The sequence below is a fragment of the Ambystoma mexicanum genome, chromosome 11 (genome assembly GCF_040938575.1).
Source record: "Ambystoma mexicanum isolate Mex_15411 chromosome 11, UKY_AmexF1_1, whole genome shotgun sequence".
Classification (NCBI taxonomy): Eukaryota; Metazoa; Chordata; class Amphibia; order Caudata; family Ambystomatidae; genus Ambystoma; species Ambystoma mexicanum.
The window spans coordinates 924,685,444-924,705,399 of NC_090934.1; the positions used below are offsets into that span (position 1 = coordinate 924,685,444).

A 19,956-nucleotide genomic window follows, 5' to 3' on the forward strand; every position below is an offset into this window, starting at 1 on the left:
TAAGAGGTAAGGATATGTTGTGAGGGATGGTGCAAGACATCAGCCACTGGATTGAGGCTTAGACTGCGAGAAACACTGCAAAGTACAAGCTAAGGAAAAGGGGCAGCAATACTGCGATAGACAATGCAAGACACCAGTTGCTGGTCCCCTGCTGAGCCATTTTGAGATATGTTGCAGAATACAAGCTACTGACCCAGTACTGAGACACAGGGCAAGAAGCACAAGCGAGAGTGCTGAGAAACCGATGGAGAGGTGCTGAGATGCTGCCTGAGATGCAGCAAGGCCCATGCTGTTGACAAAGTGAAAACCATGAAGTGATGAAGTGAAATACCAACTACCTTGAGGTACAAGTAAGAAACTAAGTAAAACAATACTATATTCTGTGAGTTGACGTGAAATTCCAATGAGTTCAGGTATGACAATGAAACACAGTAAAAAGAAATAAAAGTGTATTCTGGGATTTGAAGTGAAATACCAACACGTAATATGTTGAAGACAAAAACTAAATACAGAAAAACAGTAATACAGCCTGGAAATTGAAGTAAATCCAGAGTGTTTCAAGTAGGAGGAAAATTAAGTAAGGTAAGATAACTCAGTATCCTCGGAATCGGAGTAAAACTCTACTATATTAGGGGATTTAGGGTTAATGCTTTATTGATCTTGAAGAAGGTTGAAACACTCAATTATTGAAAGATGAAAGGAAAGTGAAAGCTGTGGAAGATGAGACTAGACAGAACCTGTATTAGGAATTGGCAGATTCCAATGGCTGCTGGGATACCAGGCACAGTCTGAAGAATGCACACCGACTCCTCAATTGAGGGAACGATTTCCAGGCTGAAAACCTTTCCCATGGAGACGAGTATACAGAAGAAAACCCCCAGGACCCTCTGCTGGTATCTCTGGGTCAAGAAGGAACAAAGCAGATGCTGCTTTAAGGTGAAGTAACTCAGACAGCCCCACAGCAAGAGGACTAGAGACAAGAGGAAGTCGCAGATTGAGTTTGGATGAAAAGCATCCACATGAGGGGCTGGTTTAGAATTACTGGAATTATGATGAAAAAAAGGGACTTGAAATATGAAAAATCACTCATGAAAGAGCCTTGCCACTAATGAAACAGAATCCTTAAAATAAACGGATCTTAATTAAATTCTATTCCAGGTGTGTGAGTTTAATTAACACCACTCAACCACACATGGCTGGTGGCAGACATTCTAGCTCCATCCACACATTGCCACCTCCTAATTCCACAGTGATTAAGCTGTGAACCCCCAGCCTGGCTGGGCATCAGAACTGGATGGAGAAAGAAGAGAAAATGGGGGGTGCCCGTGCTTTAAAATACGTTCTTTTGAAAGTCTCTAGCTTGATTGTGCCTCTGGGATGAATCGACCAATTACATATGTATGTATACCTGTGTATATATGTATGTGGGGTAGAGGACTGGGGGGTGACAGTGAAGGGGTTAGGGTGGTCAATTAGAGACAATGGGCCTCATTACGGCCCAGGCGGAAAACCATGGTGCTAATAGCACCATGGTCCATGCCGGTAACATACCGACTCCGCCATGGAGAACGGGGGAATTACCACCCCATTACAAGGTTGGCAGGGCGGTAATTCCCCCTTCCTCCATGGCCCTTCCCCATTCCCATTTCTGCCCCATAGGTCTCAATGGGAATGGGGAAGGCGCTAATTACGGTACCGCAAATTGCGGTTCCGTACTTAGCACTAAGGTCCCTTTGCAGGTCCCTACTTTAACGGCTGGTGTAGACCGGGTCGGGTCCCGCAAAGGGACCTCGTAATCAGGCGCTAATGGGTTAACGGCGCCGCAGCCTTTTACGGTGCCGTTAACCCATTAGCGCCAGGGTCGTAATGAGGCCAAATCTCTCTGCTTTTTTGACACATATAGGTCACCTTGCATCCAGAATCAGGCACTCTGATGTACAGCTGCAGCTGCATAATCCACTAGTGCCAGAGCCCTTGAGTCAGCCCATGCGCCTGCCTTCTGTGTCTTAGCCTCTGAGACATATTAGAATAGAAAGGCCTACTAAGCTCCTCCACTCTATCCATTTCCCTACCTGCAGCAACACCGTAAACTCAGCTTAGTCGCTCCTTTTGATGTGGACGGGTGGACTGACGCAGCAGACTTGGACCACATCCGGGTCCGCTCTGCCAGATTTTAAGAATGTCCACCTGAGGCAGATAATGGCATTAGAATCTGTGGCGTCCCTGGATTTCTGTGGCATTCACTTTCAGGTGGGGAAATTGAGCCTGGATCACCACCGTGAACTCATGTACGCCCAGTGCGATCAGGAACACCACTACTATGGATGGTTTGGTGTGGCTTGATCGTTTTATTTTTGTTCGCAGCAAACTGACCTTAATTTATCTGCTTGGGCCAACATTTAAATGCTCATTTTCTTTTTTTGTTGTTGTCCCCCACCTCCAATTTTAAGGAAGCATGGGACACCCCTGCAACCCGAAACACCAACATACCCAACATCAGGAACGGGGAAAACCCCTGCAACCCCTGCTCTCTTTGTTCAGTATTTTGAAAAGTATGCGAGCAATGTGCACCAAAGGTCAAATCAGACATGTTAAAAACAATCAGCTAGGTCGTTAGATCAAATATTTTCGATCTACTAGGCTAATTCCCTATGGCTTCCTATGGCCCATACTTGCACATGCGAAAGGGCTGGCCCAGCCTGGAGGAATCCATGCCTCTACTAAAAAATGGGGTGCAGGTTGAGACCCATGCAATGTCCCTCAACAGATGGAGGCACCAAAATGCCACAGAGGCATGAACACACAAGGGGAGCTTGTCTCTGCCCACTTTCAGCACCTTTTGTCATTTAACAGTCCAATCAACATGTACCCCTTATAACTCAACTCTCCTTTTGCTCTTGCGCGATAATTATTACCATATATGGCCTTTTGAAAATGTTGCTGCAGATTTTGACCCCACAGTGTCCAGCACCAGTCTTATCCAGCACAAGAGCAGGGGAGTACATGGTGACCGTCAGAGCAACTCTCCAAGGGTCGAGAGACAGGCTCAGAAAACCAAAACACGGCTTTCGTAGCAGTTCTAGTCGTGTTTCTTTTCTCTTGTTCCCTCCCCTGCCTGTGCCCCGAACTCCAGCCCACTTAAGCACAGTTATGGGGCTTCTAAACTGCGAACAGAACACCTAATTAAAGTAACGCCAGCCTTTCACCCGTGAGCATAATTCAATTAGCCTGCTCAGCCCTTCAGATCTCCCTGCACGCCATGTTCAGTTTGGGAGGACTAATCTATTGCCACCCGAGTCTTGCAGAGGGGACATGAGGTGAGCGTGGCCAATTAACCTAATGGAACGTCAGGGGCGAGGGTTGCTCAGCCTCGTAGCCTGCCAATCATTCCAGAGTGTTGAGGGCGTCGGAATAAACAGGAGCGAGGCCTACCCTCCTCCTCCCCTCTCTCTGCGCACCTGCAGCTTGCTAATGTCAGTTGGGCAGACTTCCCCTCCTGGAGGCCCACGATCGCCTCTAGAGCGTCAGAGGAGTCGCTTTTGCACTGATGAAAGTGCAAATGTTCAAGTTATTGATTGCCCATTTGCCAAAACATATTCTTTCAATGGATGTTTTCCCTAATGGCAATACTATACTCTATTACCACAAGGCCAGACATTGGGGGTCATTACGACGCAGGCGGCTAGCGCCATGGTTGCTGCCGGTATTTTACCGATTGCGCCATGGTGAATGGCGGAATTACCGCCCCATTCCAAGGTTGGCAGGGCGGTAATTCCCCATTCACCATTGGCCCTTCCCCATTCCCATTTTTGCCCCCATAGGGCTCAATGGAAATGGGGAAGGCGGTAGTTACGGTACCGCAAATTGCAGTACTGTAAATACTTCCAAGGTCCCTTTGCGGGTCCAATCCTTAACGGCTGGTAAAAACCAGCCGTTAAGGTCGGGACCCGCAAAGGGACCTCGTAATTAAGCGGTAAGGGGTTAACGGTGCCGCCACCTTTTACGGCGCCATTAACCCCTTACCGCCTGGGTCGTAATGAGACCCATTGTCCTGGAAATAAATGCATTGAAATATTGCTTTTTTTGCACTACTGTGACTAAATACACTTACACCGTTGCAACGTTTCTGTAGTGAGGCCCCGTGTTTTCATGATAATCAATGAAAATACAAATAACTCCCATTTCAATTCACTGGATTAAAATATATCAGGGGCACTGATTGTGATGCAGTCGTATTTAAACTCTCCCTATTTGCAGACAATATACTTGGGTATTTAGCGGACGCAGGGGACTTGTGCGAAATTATGTTGACCCTGAACAGTTATGGAGCTCCAGCTGGACTACATGTTAACCACACTTGGTCCTCCCAATAGGGGAACTGAGACAACACAGAACCTTTACGGTATGTCGTTAATGGCGGATGTGATGACATATTTGGGTATTAGGGTTCCTTGGAACCGGCAGCTCTGTATACCCTCAACTATGACCCCATAATGGAAACCCTGAAAAGGGACTTGACAAGATGGTATGGTCGGTTATATGTGATATTACCGAAGCAAGTTTCAGAGTGGTACATTTCAGCGCAACCAAAATACCGAAATAAGACAGAATTTCCCCCCCCAAACCCTTGGTTTTTATATCCTTGTAACCCTACGCCAACTGCATTCGACCCATTTTAACCCCTTATCCCACTACCCTATATATATGTTTTTAATATTTTCGGTATTATGGTGCCGGTGAAATGTACCACTCTGAAATTTGCTTCGCTAAATTGACTTGGTACTGTCTGATCTTTAGCTCTGATTGGTGGCTAGTGTAGAAAAGCAGCTGAATGCCTCTGCAGGAAGTCCCGCCCCTATTCTGACTATATGTTGGAAACCGGAAATTGCGACATGTGCAACGCCAGTAATGGTGCCTATCCCATGAAGAGCCTTTGAAACAAGTTATCCATTGAGAAAACCCTACATGATGTATCCCCGAAGAGATGACAGTCTCCTGATGGAGATCCCAGGATAAGTGTGAAGATCTGAAAAGCAGAGGCGCGTGACGTCACAAGAAATCAGCGTGACGCACTGAGAAGGATGACTGAAGAAGAAAATGCATAGACCACATAGAATTTGATGCAAAGTAAATAATCGAGAAGACTTTTATCTATGGAATGAAGATTGCACACGTGAAAAAGCACTGCAGAAAATGCAAGCTGTTTTATTACTGTACAGATGGCGCAATGCGACTAAGTAATCGTAAAGGATGGCTATACATAGTGACTAGACTGCAGACGGTACCCCCAATATATATATCGAATCTGGCTGTTCGATATCACAACTTTAGTAAGCTCAACCCATGGAGAAAGGAGGATTGATAGCTATGTGTGTGTCGTAGCAAAGAAATAAGCCGAAGCTCGAAGATGGACCAAAGGAAGGCTGTTTGGCCTGGTGTCAAAGGCTAAAGCAGCCAAAACTGGTTATCAGTCCTTGAAGAACAGTGAATGTGAGACGCAGAGGTATACTATAAAATGGGCCGATTCACGGTCTCCTGTCACGTGAGTCCAGGATGGAAATAGAAGTGGGCATGCAGACCTGAGCCTTGATAAGAACATGCTCACAATCCCTCATATTCTCAGAGAAGAAATGCTACTACAAGTCCAAGTTCAAAGACAACAATCTGAATGGCAGAAGGGCTGAGTGATGAGAGATGATGGGCTAATTGGGTGGGGAGGTACGGTCAAGTACACCCACCAGCACCTGGGGTACCAGCTGCTAGTGAATCGAATGCTCCAGAAGGGTATAAGCATGCCAACCAATTGTAGAGGGTCATGTGACAAAGGGCCATATAGTTTGAGAGCCAATGATATTCTGTGAAGATGACTTGCACTAGGGGAGGGCATAAATTGTCCACCTGACTGTAGAGACCTAATTACAATCCAATCCCTTATACAAAGTATACTTACATATTTCCCTTGAACTAACCACAATCTCACATATGTTTTCTAAGTTTGCCACGTAGTATGACGTCATGTATGACAAATATTTGTTATATAAGAATGTTTTTTTTATGAAATACTTTGGGACTATGCTGTGTGACGTCCGTTGATGTCCATTGTAACTCCCTGTTTTAGATAATTGAGAATAAAACAGAGACATTTTGCCAACTTCCTGAGTCAGTCTTATTATTTGGTGTAAGAATTATTCTCCATCCCATCCATCGTACGATGTGTTGCCTCGATTAAAAGGACCATAAAGGTTCACTAGGATGACTGTAATTAAAATTAATGTTCTCCCATGTTTGCTCTTCCTTTTCTCGATGATACCTACACCCCTCCCAGTGACATTTTTTTAAAGAAATAGATGCTATGTGCTATGCATTTATTTGACGGTCAAAGGGGGCCTGTGTGGGCCGGGGAAACCTGACCCTTCCCACGGGGGAAGGAGGATTACAGTTTAATATGTCAGCCCAGCTGAGGGTAATGATGGAATGCGGAAAGGAAGACTTCAGACCTACTGGACTTATTTAGAGGACTGTGTAGTCCACCCCACGTAGTTGAGAGATCTTTTGTGGGCACCTAGTAAGTATATACTTCGAGAGCTCTGTAAACATCGCACCTTGGGAATTTTATGGTAACTCTCGGGAGAAAACAGACTGAATAATTATTTGTCTTCTTGGCCCTCTACTCTGAACTCCCTTTGGGGTCTGCCATTTGAGTTAGGCTGACTTTTCCCAAACGCTCAGGGATGGTCCGATTTGGGACTTGAGAGGGACAACTACTCTCGAGAGGGATGTTTAAAGGGTTGGAGGAGGGAGGTTCAAGTGATGCTGGGTAGGACAAATATAAGTATCTTTGAATACCTTATACTTGAGGGAATGGTTTTGGAATCGAGGTGGAAGGTCACTATGGTAAGGGAACTCACACCCTTTGAGCAGATCATTAATATGGTGCAGTCTAGGAGGGGGATAATTAAAAAAATATATATATATTTTTTTTATTATACTTGATTTATTCGCATTAGCAATTTTTACAAGGTACAAAAACCAAAGGTGTAAGGCGAAGAAGTAGGTTGAGTTCAATGACTCCTCTAATTGTAATTGTTTAAGTCACCTAAATCATATGATGTCGCCTAGCCTCCATACGTTTGTCATTTGTCATTGAGTGATAAAAATATCGGTTGCAGGATTTTTGCAGTTGTCGTCACCCATGAGGTTTCTCGCCGCCAATCAAGCAAGACCACCAGAGCTCTTCTTTGTGAATCTGTGCTGAGGCCAAGTGATGGATCAGGTATGTAGCTCTAATGTTTCCAGTGCCAGGACATGTTAAAAGTAAATGGGCCTCATTACACGGAAGGCGGTAAGCCATGGCGCTATTAGCGCCATGGCTGCTGCCGGTACCTTACCGGGTCCGCCTTGGTGGATGGCGGAATTAGCGCCATATTCCAAGGTGTGTGGGGGCGCTAATTCCGCCATCCACCATTGCCCCTTCACCATTGCCAGTCAGCCCCATAGGGCTCAATGTTAATGGTGAAGGTTCTAATTACGGTACCGCAAATTGCGGTACCGTAATTAGCACCAAGGTCCCTTTGCGGGTCCCGTACTTAACGCCTGTAAAAACCAGGCGTTAAGGGAGGACCCGCAAAGGGACCTCGTAGTAAGGCGGTAAGGGTTTACCGGTACCGGTGCCCTTACCGGTACCGGTAAACCCTTACCGCCTTCCGTGTAATGAGGCCCAATGTCTTAGTGATTCCATCTCAGCAGCATTTTCACAAAATTTGATTTTGAGAGCCCTATGATCATCAATATTTCATTGGTTGGTAAAAGGTTAAGCCGTGCCCTCAGAAAAGTGCTCCGTAGTCTTCGATCTGGGTATTTCTTCAAAATGCCTGGGTTTCGTTTAATTTTCTCGCCTACATCGGGAGATGAGATGTGAGTTTGTATTTTGTCACTTTACCCAAGGTGAGGATCAGTCTGTTACGTCCAGCTTCTTCTTTATTTTTGTTGGATTTTGTATCAGTTCGTCCAGGGAGCTTTGGCCCAAAATTTTACAAATCAATGGTCCAGTCTAGGAGGGGGATCATTTCAAAATTTTACAAATCAATGGTCCAGTGTAACCTTTGGGGAAGGCAAACATTTAAAAGCTATTGGGACCGTGTTGTTGAAGACCAGATCCCAGATAAGCTATGGGAAAAAGATATATAAGGCCACTTTTCAAGGAAACCTCTTGACACATGCTGTTGAGCACAACTTCAAGGTCCTCCACGGCTGGCATAGGGACCCTCTCAGGATTTGCAAGATGTTCTTGGATTTATCCACATTGAGTATCCAGGTATGTGGGGAAGTCAGGATGTCTATACACATGTGGCGGATGTGCCTGAAGACTCAGATCTTCTGGTCCGAGCTGTTGCACTGGATTAAAGATATTACAGGGTCCCCCCTACAGTTAGACCCCTCACGCTCCTCCTGGGAATTCCACCCAAAGAATATGACACCTATAGATTCCCCAAAAAGTGGGAAGCACGTTTGAGGGCAGGTACAATTGCAATGGTCCAGAAGTGGAGACAACCCTCTGTGCTGGACAAACTAGATTGGATATGAACAGAGGGTCCCAGGAATGCCCCTCCTCACCCCCGTGAACATGACAGGCCAAAGAGTCAAGAACGCTCAAAGTCACTCATCATTTTTCGGACAAACCCCAAGTGCACCACTGGCTGGTACGTATACAGAGAGATATCCCCTCAGACATCCATTCAAACCATATCCAGTGCATATCCCTACAGAACCCGAGGGAGATTGTGGATCCGAACACTATAATAGACTGCATCGATTAAATTTAGAGAAAATACTGAGTTGACATCACCAGTGACACCACGGCGTAGTAGTATTAGTCATGAAGAACACTTGCAGCCCTGCACAGCATTACACAAACACACACTCGCATACACGAAGAACATGCTTACAAAGTTCTGTAGATAGAGGACAGATACATATACATACTATCAAAGCTTTTCTAATTTTTCTCATTAGCCAAATGCAGTAACATCAAAACACAAGGCAACAAGAGAGACCAAACTAGCAGGTGCTTATGGCAAAGTAACTCTATGGCACTACAGTAGTATATATGGCGCCTGGTAGGACCACGTATGATTAACTTATAGGTAACATGGCACAGTACGAGCATGTAGAAACCACATTATACATCTAAGGAAAATTACAGAAGGCCTCAAGCCAGAGGACACCAGACAAAAGAAGCCGGCTCAGGCTACACGAAGCAAAGACTGAGCTCACAGCCAAGGTCAGAGATAAACAGTCACATTCCAAGCTCTAAACGACAAAGTGACCATCTGCAGGAAAACAGAATAAATCCTCATAAATTAGCTCAATTTCGTGGTCCATGACTACTTGATGCAGTCAAACTATACAATGGGTATTCAACCGTGGTGGGAAGATGAGCTGTTCTCAGCAACCCAGATGAGAAATGAAACAAGCGTTGCAACGTGGAAACGCACTCTCACAGGCAAAGGTGGCCTACTACCAGATACAACTGGGACACATAGTCAATTCACATCACCTTGAAGGGTGCACAGAGGGCTGAGAATCGAACTGGGTCCCATGCCTGGGGAGACCAGATCAACCAATCAAGAGACAGAAACCCAGGGCTGGATGGCAGATGGCAAGGGTCAATGGTAAATCTACAACTCTGCGACAATGTAATAGAAAGTTTCTTGGGGACAGGGTAGGTCAGCCACCTGACAAGCTAGGGCCAGTAGACTAACCTCTATATGGGCTAGATATAGGTGATACCACTCTAAGCCTACTACACTGACATGCCAACATCATTGCATAGCCTTTAAGCATTAAATCCAGACAACACTAGACGTCACCCCATGGACTCACTAGCAGCACCACATGCGTTCGGGGGATCGCAAACAAATAACAATAAAGATATTGACCTAGTAGACCAGGATTTGTTAGTAACGTAGCAGGGCTGCACTCGGATGATGCAGCATCAGTGAATTGAAGAGTTGACCTTTGGAATTCCCCATTTTTCAGGAATTAGGGGTGTGCCCACCTCTCCTGATGAAGGCTGTATTGTGCCAATTTGAAGGCTCCACGCTGAAACGTGAAGCTGAATCCCAACCACAAAACAGGGGTTCTGTAGAGAAGCAAAGATGTTTATATCCACGTAAACTAATTGATTGTACTCCCCTTTTTTCTTTCTCTTTTTTGAACTAATTTAATATTTGAATGAATCAATTGTCTCTTTTGCACCATGTTGAATATAATATTTGTTTTTCTATTTCATGTTTTCATGTATTATGTTGACACCAACGATTTTATACTTTCATTAATCATTTGGATTCTTGACTAAATTAACTTCACCCATGAAGTTTTTATACAACAAAAGGATGCATGAATGTCTATTTGATCCAGGGTAGACCAAGTGTGGTATCATTGCTGATACGCGCCTTCCACAAATTAGTTTCTAATTACATTAGAATTCTTCTACAACAACAGGGATTATATATATTTGCGGGAAATCATTAAAGCCAACTGTGGGCAAAGGGTACAGAGGGGGGTACAAGTGGATGAGGAACTGTTTCAATATGGCATTGAGATTGCAATAGCATGGCTCGCAGGGATTTAAGGGAAGATGTGGCGTATTACAAATGAGTACTTGTTCAGACCAGAGGTACCATTGGATGAAGCAGAAGGGACAATAGTGCCACTGGAATTAGAGGCAGTGATTGTGGGAGATAAGTGGATAGTAGTGCATGGGACAGATGTCACAGGGTGACCATGGAGAGCAGTGGTCACTGTAGCTGAAGGATACAGGTTGACCACAGTGACAGACGAAGAACTGTTCATGGACAAGAGATCAGACCATGGGATGGTGGTCCAAATGAGCATCACATACTGGGGGAGGATAGATTACAGGGAGGTGCCACAGAGAAATGTGATGGTGCTGTAGGCACCACCAACCTTTCTCAAGGAGGATTTGGCCAAGGTACACAGCATCCTATGGACCACTAGTCCCTTTGATGTGGGGCTTCTGGAGGGGGTGCGTGGGGTGAAGATCAAGCTGAAGCCAGGAGCGATTCTACCATGAGTTAAACAATACCCAATCTCAAGGGAGGCAGATGAGGGCATCTATGAGACCATTGCAGCACTAGTAAAGCAAGGTATCCTAGTACCATCAGAATTACCATACAACATGGCTGTGTACCCTGTTAAAAAAGCAACAGGAAGGTCATGGCATTTTATACAGGACTTGTGAACTCTGAACCGTATTGTCGAAGGAAAACATCCTTTATTTCTGAACCCAGCGACAATCTTGTGCAGTACTCCAGCGGAAGCTGCCTGGTTATCGGGTATAGACTTGAAGAATGCTTTCTTTTCTATACCACTACACCCAGACTCACAAGACTTGACTTCATTTCTTTTTAGAAATAAGAAGTGGAAACATACAAGACTTCCTCAAGGGTACTGTAAATCACCCTCCATATTCAATAGGGTCCTCCAAATGGACCTAGGCGATGTACAAATGGGGAGCACGGTCATGCCCAGTACGTAGATGACATTTTTATCTGCAACACGACAGAAGAACAGTGTAGAAATTACTCAGTACACATGCTGACAGTGTTAGCTGACAAGGAATACAAGTTGGACAAGTTCAAACTACAGTACTGTCAGAAAGAAGTGCTATACATTGGGCAGATGATCTCCCAAAATGGCCAACAGGTGATGCCAGAAAAAGGCAGAGGCAATACGTAGGACAGCAAAACCTACAACAGTGAAAGAGATGCAGCAGTTCTTGGGGTAATACAATTACTGTAGGGCATGGGTTTTCGTCTACAGCACTTACACCAGACCTTTACTGTGTGCACTGAGAGAAGCACAAACAGGCACTACAATGGACAACAGAAAGGACTGAGGCATTTAATGAGCTGAAGGGAACAATATGCACAGCTCCAGTGGTAGGGATCCCAAACTATACAAAATAATGATTCCTATTCTCACACTCTGACGGGGTAGTGATGACAGGAGTACTGACCCAGAATACAAGCTTGGGGCACAAGCCACTAGCATACTACTGTAGGAAGTTAAACCTAGTAATGACAGGTCATTATCAATGCGAACAAGCTTTGGCTGCAGTCGCGGTTGCAGTGGACAAATCAGCAAGCATTACTACGGGGTGTAGCGCCACTCTCTATGTGGAGCATGCCCTCTTTGCAATACTGGAAAGACCAAAGAGCACAGTGACACACAAAGAGCATCAGGGTACGAGGTGGTACTATCAAACCCAACTCTCAGGGTAGTGAGGTGCAGACTTGTCAACCCGGCAACCTTTCTTGCTGACATGCTACAAGAGGGTGACTATGCACATGACTGCACAGCGAACTTACAGGAATCCAGCGACACCCGCCAGGTATAGGAGGATGCACTTGAGGGGGGAGACATGCTCTATATTGACAGACCATCAAAAATTGACCAGACAGATGGGACTGCCATGGTGAGGTTAAGGGATAACGGAACAAGTGAGGTAGTGGCCAGCGCATGATTGCCGTCACACTATTCAGCACAAGCAGCAGAATTAGTGGCCCTAATATTGGCATTGGAGCACAGTAGAAAAAGCGAGGTGATGATTTACTCAGATTCAGCCTGCGTGACATCCCCAGTACATTCAGGGCTGTCACAATGGATGAAGAGCTGTTTTAGATGCGCTGACGGGTCACCGTTGCAGCATGCACTTCTATTGGGCAGACCAGTAGATGTTATACTTTATCCTGACCAACGAACAATAGTGAAATGACAAGCACACAAAAGGGGGGATCCTGTCTCAAGGGGGAATGAAGCCACAGAAGCGGAAGCAAATGTGCCACCTATTTTGGAGAGCTCCTAGAAATGGAGGCCTCACCACCTGCCTATGATCATGCAAGGACAATGATACTTAAGGAGTTGTACAATGTATTACAATGTTGTACAATGTATTACCAGCAACACAAGTCATGAAGATGCAGGGAGCTGAACTCAGGGAGGAAAAGGACCTGTGGCGTAGGAGGGGATGTACAGTATCTTCAACAGATGCCCTATGGCGGCAAGACAACACAGGGAAGGTGGTTATGCAACTCGCATTGTTGCACACAGCACTGACACAGCTACATAATCCAACAAATAAAGGGAAGGAGGTGCATCCCACCCGTATTGGAGAAACATGTTTCTGTCTTAATTTGGTGAAACACGTGGCCGGATTTATGAGTAATTGCTTGACCTGCAAGCAATTCACTGCAGGACATACATTGAGAGTTGTGAGAAGAGCCATACCTCGCCCAGTTGGTCCATTTCCACCCCTCCATGTCGACTATGTTGACATGATCCAAGTCTGCCAAGGGTATCGCTACATGATAGTGGTGGTATGCCCATTCTCTCGGTGCATTGAGGCAGGCCCCTGTTCTCATCCTGATGCCCTTAGAGCGGCAACATTTCTGGTCCGGAAAGTGTTCCTGCGATGGTGTGTGTGTGAGGTCCTGCATTTTGACAATGGCCCTCACTTCGCCAGTGAGACGTTCAAGCACATTACAACGTTGCTAGGTATCCAACACAAATTCTCCTGTACTTACAACAAGCAAACGGGGTGTGTGAACGCCTCAATGGCTTCGTTAAAGAATCAATTGCCAAAACAAAGAAAAGTACCAGTAAGAATTGGCTACATTGTCTGCCTCTAGCCTGGTTCACATTGCGCAACAAGCCCGGGTCCGACCACCATTTAACCCCACACGAGATGGCGACAGGACGGCGCATGCAACTTCCCCTGGCTCCTCCCTCTAGCGCGATCAAAAATGTGCATAGTACTGTGGACGTATTAGGTCAAGAAATGTATGAGGATGTTACTTCCATGATTGCTAGTGCTTCTTTTATCTCTCGTCAGATACAATGACACCAGGGAGGACCTGAAGCCAACAGAGAAAGCAGAAGTGTCAACAACGCAGAGGACCCACTTAAGCAGCAGCCTGTATTTCCTCCTCTGCCACTTCACCGGCGCTGGGACGCACCCAGGTTCACAGCCCCCACACTGTAGAAGCAGTAACTGAAAGAGCGATCAAACTTGAATGGAAACAGCCTTGAACAACATGAACAACGTCAAGCCCTACAAAGCTCTGGCCTCACCTGGCAACGAGATTGATAGGGCCAACGATCATCCGCAAGAGGAACAATGAGATAAGTTGGAACAAACACTGCCGAGTGGAGGACACCCAATGGTTACTCGCTCAAGGGCAGCAGAGTTAGGGAAAGGACTTCCTAAACATCCAGAGTTAGGAAAAACTCTTTGTTATTTTTCTCTCTACACACATTCGTTGAGAATGTGCGACTGTCTTATTGCATAATTTTTCATGCTGCCCAATGATTCACAACCTGATACTTTTTTGGACCAATTTTTCCACTTTATCAGAAGGTCCAACAGATTTTAAGCACGTACTCCTAGTATGAACTACTATGATTTCATAGCATGTTTGGCTCAAGCTTACACACAACTCAAGCGAGGAAACCCATCTGTGTGGGAACAACAATTTATATTTGCAATGTCTGACTATATGGTCGACGGTGCTTAAAACTAACACCACACTAACTTAACAATGCACAGTTTTGTGCATTTCAGGTGGGCAACTGGTATCTTCAAGCTGCACATGGATCCAGCAGCACAAGTAAATGGATGAAATAATAAATAATATGCCTATTTTATCTTGTATTTTATTCCCAAGTGGGGTTTTTGCATTTCTCTTTTGGCGAATATCCCTTGCGTCTAGTGAAATCGCTGTATCCTCTACTGACATTACCCCAACCCCAGCAGTTGGAACGACCATGTCGGGTGGACAGGGGAGCACTGCAAGCATGGTAAGGAGAGGTAAGCACAGTACTGATGCAGACATGGGGGGGTGGACCTATATCTCACTGACACTGCTCGAGTGTCTAACACAATGTGGTATAAACACATGACCAAAGTAGGCAAGGAAACCACCATGGAGAGCTGTTATGTCTGCTCACTAATCCCCTATGCCATGAGTGCCTCTAGAACATTCATAGCAACTGAAATACCAGCAGCAAGAGCACAATGCCTCATGTACCTATCCATGGTTACAACCCGAGAAAGATTCCAAGGGAAAACAGCAACATTGAGATGGATGTCTCAAACAACATTCCCCTATGAAGAGAGTTACATAAAGACTCTTGACATGATGAACAATTACTGGCAGTTAGACCAAGCTTTGCAAAACATAACTAATAGCCCATGGAAAGGAGAGACAAAAACAATAACATTAAAGAAACTGCCCTGACTGAAGAGGTGGTTGAAAGAAATAGGAGGAGAACCAGGATGTTGGGAGAAACCACACATGCTTGTGTATGGTCAGGTGTATACAGAGGAAGGATGGAATGACATAGTAGAAGGAAGCAAAGCACACATCCTAGTACCATAACCAGTGAACACAGTGCAAGAAGAAAATGACAAGTGCCTGAAGGAATGGGATGCAAGGGCCAAGTTGCTCACCTGGGTAGGCAATGAAGCTGGGCCGATGCCCATAATACCTCTGAAGAATCCAGTGTTGTGCTACAAGAATGAAGGTGCAGTATGAGTTGAAGTTAAGGTAGTATGTCGGTACACAGAAAGGCATCCAGCAATGAAGGTTGGCACCGCAGTACTGATGGGTCATTATTGAGCGTGTGGATCCAAAGCATATGAGAAGCTTCCACCCAACTGGGGAGGGGTTTTTTCATTGGTACACATCAATATGCCATCACTGGTAGTGTCCCAGAAGGACATAAAGATAGATGACTTCCCGAAGATGGATACTAACACGAGAAAAAATAGGTCAGCAGGAGTAGAAGAAAAGGGAAGAAAGAAACTGTCCGTGGAAGTGAGTAGAGTAAAAAGAGACACCTATTTCTCATCAGAGCCAGAAGCATCCCTGGATGAAGTACCACCTGAACATATGTTATTCAGCAGGACAGAAATGTGTTTGGTGTCAGTGGTTCCAGCGGTACAGACATATACAAATGCAAAACGGCTGAAAATAACCAGATGGGAGCTGATGCTGACAAGAAACTCTACAGTAAATGGTTACAACACAATAAAAGAAGAGCTCCGAGGTTAGGTTGATTGCATTCCAGAACAGATATGTTCTAGATCTCCTCACAGCAATGAAAGGAGGAGTTTGTGCAAAAATTGGGAGTTCCTGTTGCACATTCGTACCTGTCAATGATGGAGAGAATGGCATTCTGACAGAAGCAGTGACACGACTGTCGAAGATGCATGCCAGGATGGAGGAAGGCGCCAAAGGGATTAGGAAAAGATCAGAACTGGATAGCGTACCTATGGTGGTAGATGCCTTCATAGCTGGCAAACGGACTGAAAGTATTACTAGGAGCACTAATATTAGTACCATTGGGACTATGTGTGATAAATATCTACATTACTCAATGCCGGAAAACTACTGAGAAATCAATAGGGAAGAAGGTGATGATGTGAATATTGTAGAAGTAAAGGACAAGATAGTAGATGAAAGAGATAACCGGAGAACAAGAATTAGGGGATATCCACTGTTCACAACTGAGATGGTAATATTCGATAACCCATTTGACAACAAGACGTATCGGGGGAAATGGGTATTGTGCATCCCAGAAGGAGAATGTAGTTACATGACCTGGAGTTTGGACGATCATGCAAATTACTATGGACATCTCGGAAGAGTGATAAAAATATGGCTACCAAAAATGAAGATGACAATGTATGGAGGAGTGGTCAACAAGTTGACCAAAGGGGGAACTGAAGAGAGGATCCCAGGAATGCCCCTCCTCACCCCCATAAACATGACATGCCGAAGAGTCATGAACGCTCAAAGTCACTCATCATTTTTCGGACAAACCCCAAGTTTACCACTGGCTGGCACGTATACAGAGATGTATCCCCTCAGACAGCCATTCCGACCATATCCAGTACATATCCTTATAGATCCAGGGAACCCAGCGGATATCGTGTATCCGAACACTATGATGGACTGCATCAATTAAATGCTGAGAAAACACTGAGCTGATGTCACTAGTGACACCACGACATAGTAGCGTTAGTCATGAAGAACACTTGCAGCCTTGCACAGCATTACACAAACACACACTCGCATACACGTAGAACATGCTTACACAGTTCTGTGGATAGAGGACAGATACATATACATACTGTCAAAGCTCATTAGCCAAATGCAGTAACAAGATATCCTGAGCACACTTGCAGATGCTTATGGCTAAGTAACACTATGGGACTACGGGAGTACATATGGAGCCTCGTAGGACCACGTATGATTAACCTATAGGTAACATAGAACAGTACAAGAATGTAGAAATAACCATACAAGTCTAAGGAAAATTACAGGTCTCAAGCCACCGGACAGCAGACGAGAGAAGCTGGCTCATGATATACGAAGCAAAGACCGAGCTCACAGCCAAGGTTAGAGATGTACAGTCACATTCCAAGCTCCAAATGACCAAGGGGCCAGCTTCAGGAAAACTGAATAAATCCTCATATATCCTTATAAATGCAGACCCAAAGAGCTCAATTGGGTGGTCCATAACCACGTGGTGCAACCGAATAAGACAATAGTGGGAAGACAAGCCGTTCTCAGCAAACCAGATGAGAAATGAAACAAGTGTTGCAACGTGGAAACACACTCTCACGGGCAAAGGTGGTCTACTACCAGATACAATTGGGACACATAGTCACTTCACATCACCTTGGAGAGGTGCACAGAAGGCTGAGAACCGAACTGGCTCCCAGACCTGGGGAGACCAGGTATAACCAACCAAGAGACAGTAATCCAGAGGTGGATGGCAGAGGGCAAGGGCCAATGGCAAGTCTACAACTCCTCAACAATGTAATACATAGTTTCTTGTGGGTGGGGCAGGCCAACTAATAACTACGAGTGACCAACAGAGTAGTTTAAAGACGCCTGTTCCACACTCCTATTAAAGCCTTATGGACAATACCAGACAAAAAAGGAAGCAACCGTCTATCTCCTCTGCAAAATCTACCTGTACTGCCACTCTAGGTCCATGGACCAAATAAGAACCAAGTCCAAGGTTTTGAAAAATGAATATAACAAAGTACAATTTTATTCAAGAAAAAACACAATATACAATTATCTTAAAATGAAATCTAAACATCGTAAAAAAGTGAAAAGCATAGTGCACTTTTACTAAAACATCAAATACAAAACCACAATACCAGTTCTAAATCAGTTTTAAATGAAATATATAAAAAAGAAACTGATAAAAAACAGCACCAACCTGCCTAGGTGTCACCTATACACCCAAAAAATCTCCTGCCTATACAAATCTAAACAGATCAACACAAAAAATTAATACCTGGTGTATAGTTACACTTTGGTAGGTAGCAGCTCCAAACAACCACTATTCTTTGTTTGTGGGAGGTATGTTGTTAATCACCTGTTTGTTAATTGTCTACCCTTTGAAACTGCTACTAGGGTGACTATAACCACTGAATTGGTCAATGAGCTGCACCTTGCAACTTGAGGTGCTCATATGCCCGACATGTTTCATTCATATACATTTGGAACAAATTGCATGAACTTCATCAGGGGATCCAAATCAATACCCACTATACACAATAGATAAACATAATCCAAGACACGTTGTTTGAACTGTCGAAGAAGGTGAAGTATATCTCAACTTTGGGGTTGCTTCCAACTAAATGAAGACCTTTTGAATTCACAACCCACTGAAAAAGGAAGGGGGGGATAGAGCCAGAGAAACAGAAAAGGAGAAAAAGAGAAAAGAGATCTAAGTTAATAATATACCTCAAAACAACTTACAAGGCTACAACTAACCTAAAGACTCACCAGTATCAGTCTTGCCAGTGCAAATACAGCTATGTTTCGGTGAAGAGGGGAACGTCTCTACTGTAGAAGTTTAAACACATTCTGTAGACCAAGAAAAGAAGACAATAGAACTGGTGTGAGCACAACACAACAATTCGCTATTCTTCTGACACTAAAGGGGGTATGTGTTACTTTTATATCCCCATAGTGACTGACAAGTTCAGTGACTGGAAAAATTATCAGTGCATGTTTGGATAGGCACCACGTGACTCTTCAAGACCCTGTCACCACTAGCTAAGGATCTGTGTTGTTTATCGTGAAAAAAGAAACCTGTCTAAAACCATAGAAAAATGGCTAAGAGCTCGCACTATCGTACTCGAACACAAGTGTGTTGCTCCACGGCTTTACCAAACTGCCACATGCATGTGATGAATAATAAAAAGTTACAAATGGCACAATCCGGACAACCTACCCTCAGGGGAAGTAAGTGTAAAGAAATCGCTAGACCACTATGTCTCGCCCACGTTCTGGCCGAGCCTCGTGTTAGAATGTTTCCAAGCACCTCTCTGCCATTAACATATGTCTCGGCTCTGTAAACGCACAGCAGAGAAACACAAAGTAAACCTCATCCTGCGGTCCATGCGCCGACTTTTGCTTACGTATTTTACAAGTAAAAGCAAAAAGAAGCAACACCTAGCACAGTCCGCGGCTTACCAGATATCCGTTAGTAACGGGAGGACGAAACTCCAAATCTCTTCGTCTTGTACGCACTGTCCCCACTGTATTGTCTCTACGGAACACCCAGAAGTGTAAGTAGGGGCAGGGGGTGTGGTCTGCCGATCACGTGATTGGTCAGGTGACTGCCACCACTGCGTGATGTAAAAAGAGCGGGAGGGATTCGAGTCTGAATACACGGAAGTAAAGTACCAACCCATTCAAACACGGAGAAGGAAACGCAACATCCAAACATTGTAAGTAAGGCATACTAAGTGGCGCGGGTGAAATCCGTGTCGCCACGTGTTTGGAAGAGAAGCATTGTGATGTTAACTGGAGAGTGAAAACTGAAACATATTTAGCAGATGTC

At 44.8% G+C, this 19,956-nt stretch overlaps 1 protein-coding gene across 4 annotated transcripts in view; it reads right to left on the bottom strand.

The window, feature by feature from the left end:
* Positions 1-19,956, bottom strand: part of TSPAN4 (tetraspanin 4) — a 3,410,446-nt gene that overhangs the window by 2,856,494 nt on the left and 533,996 nt on the right. The window lies entirely within an intron of this gene.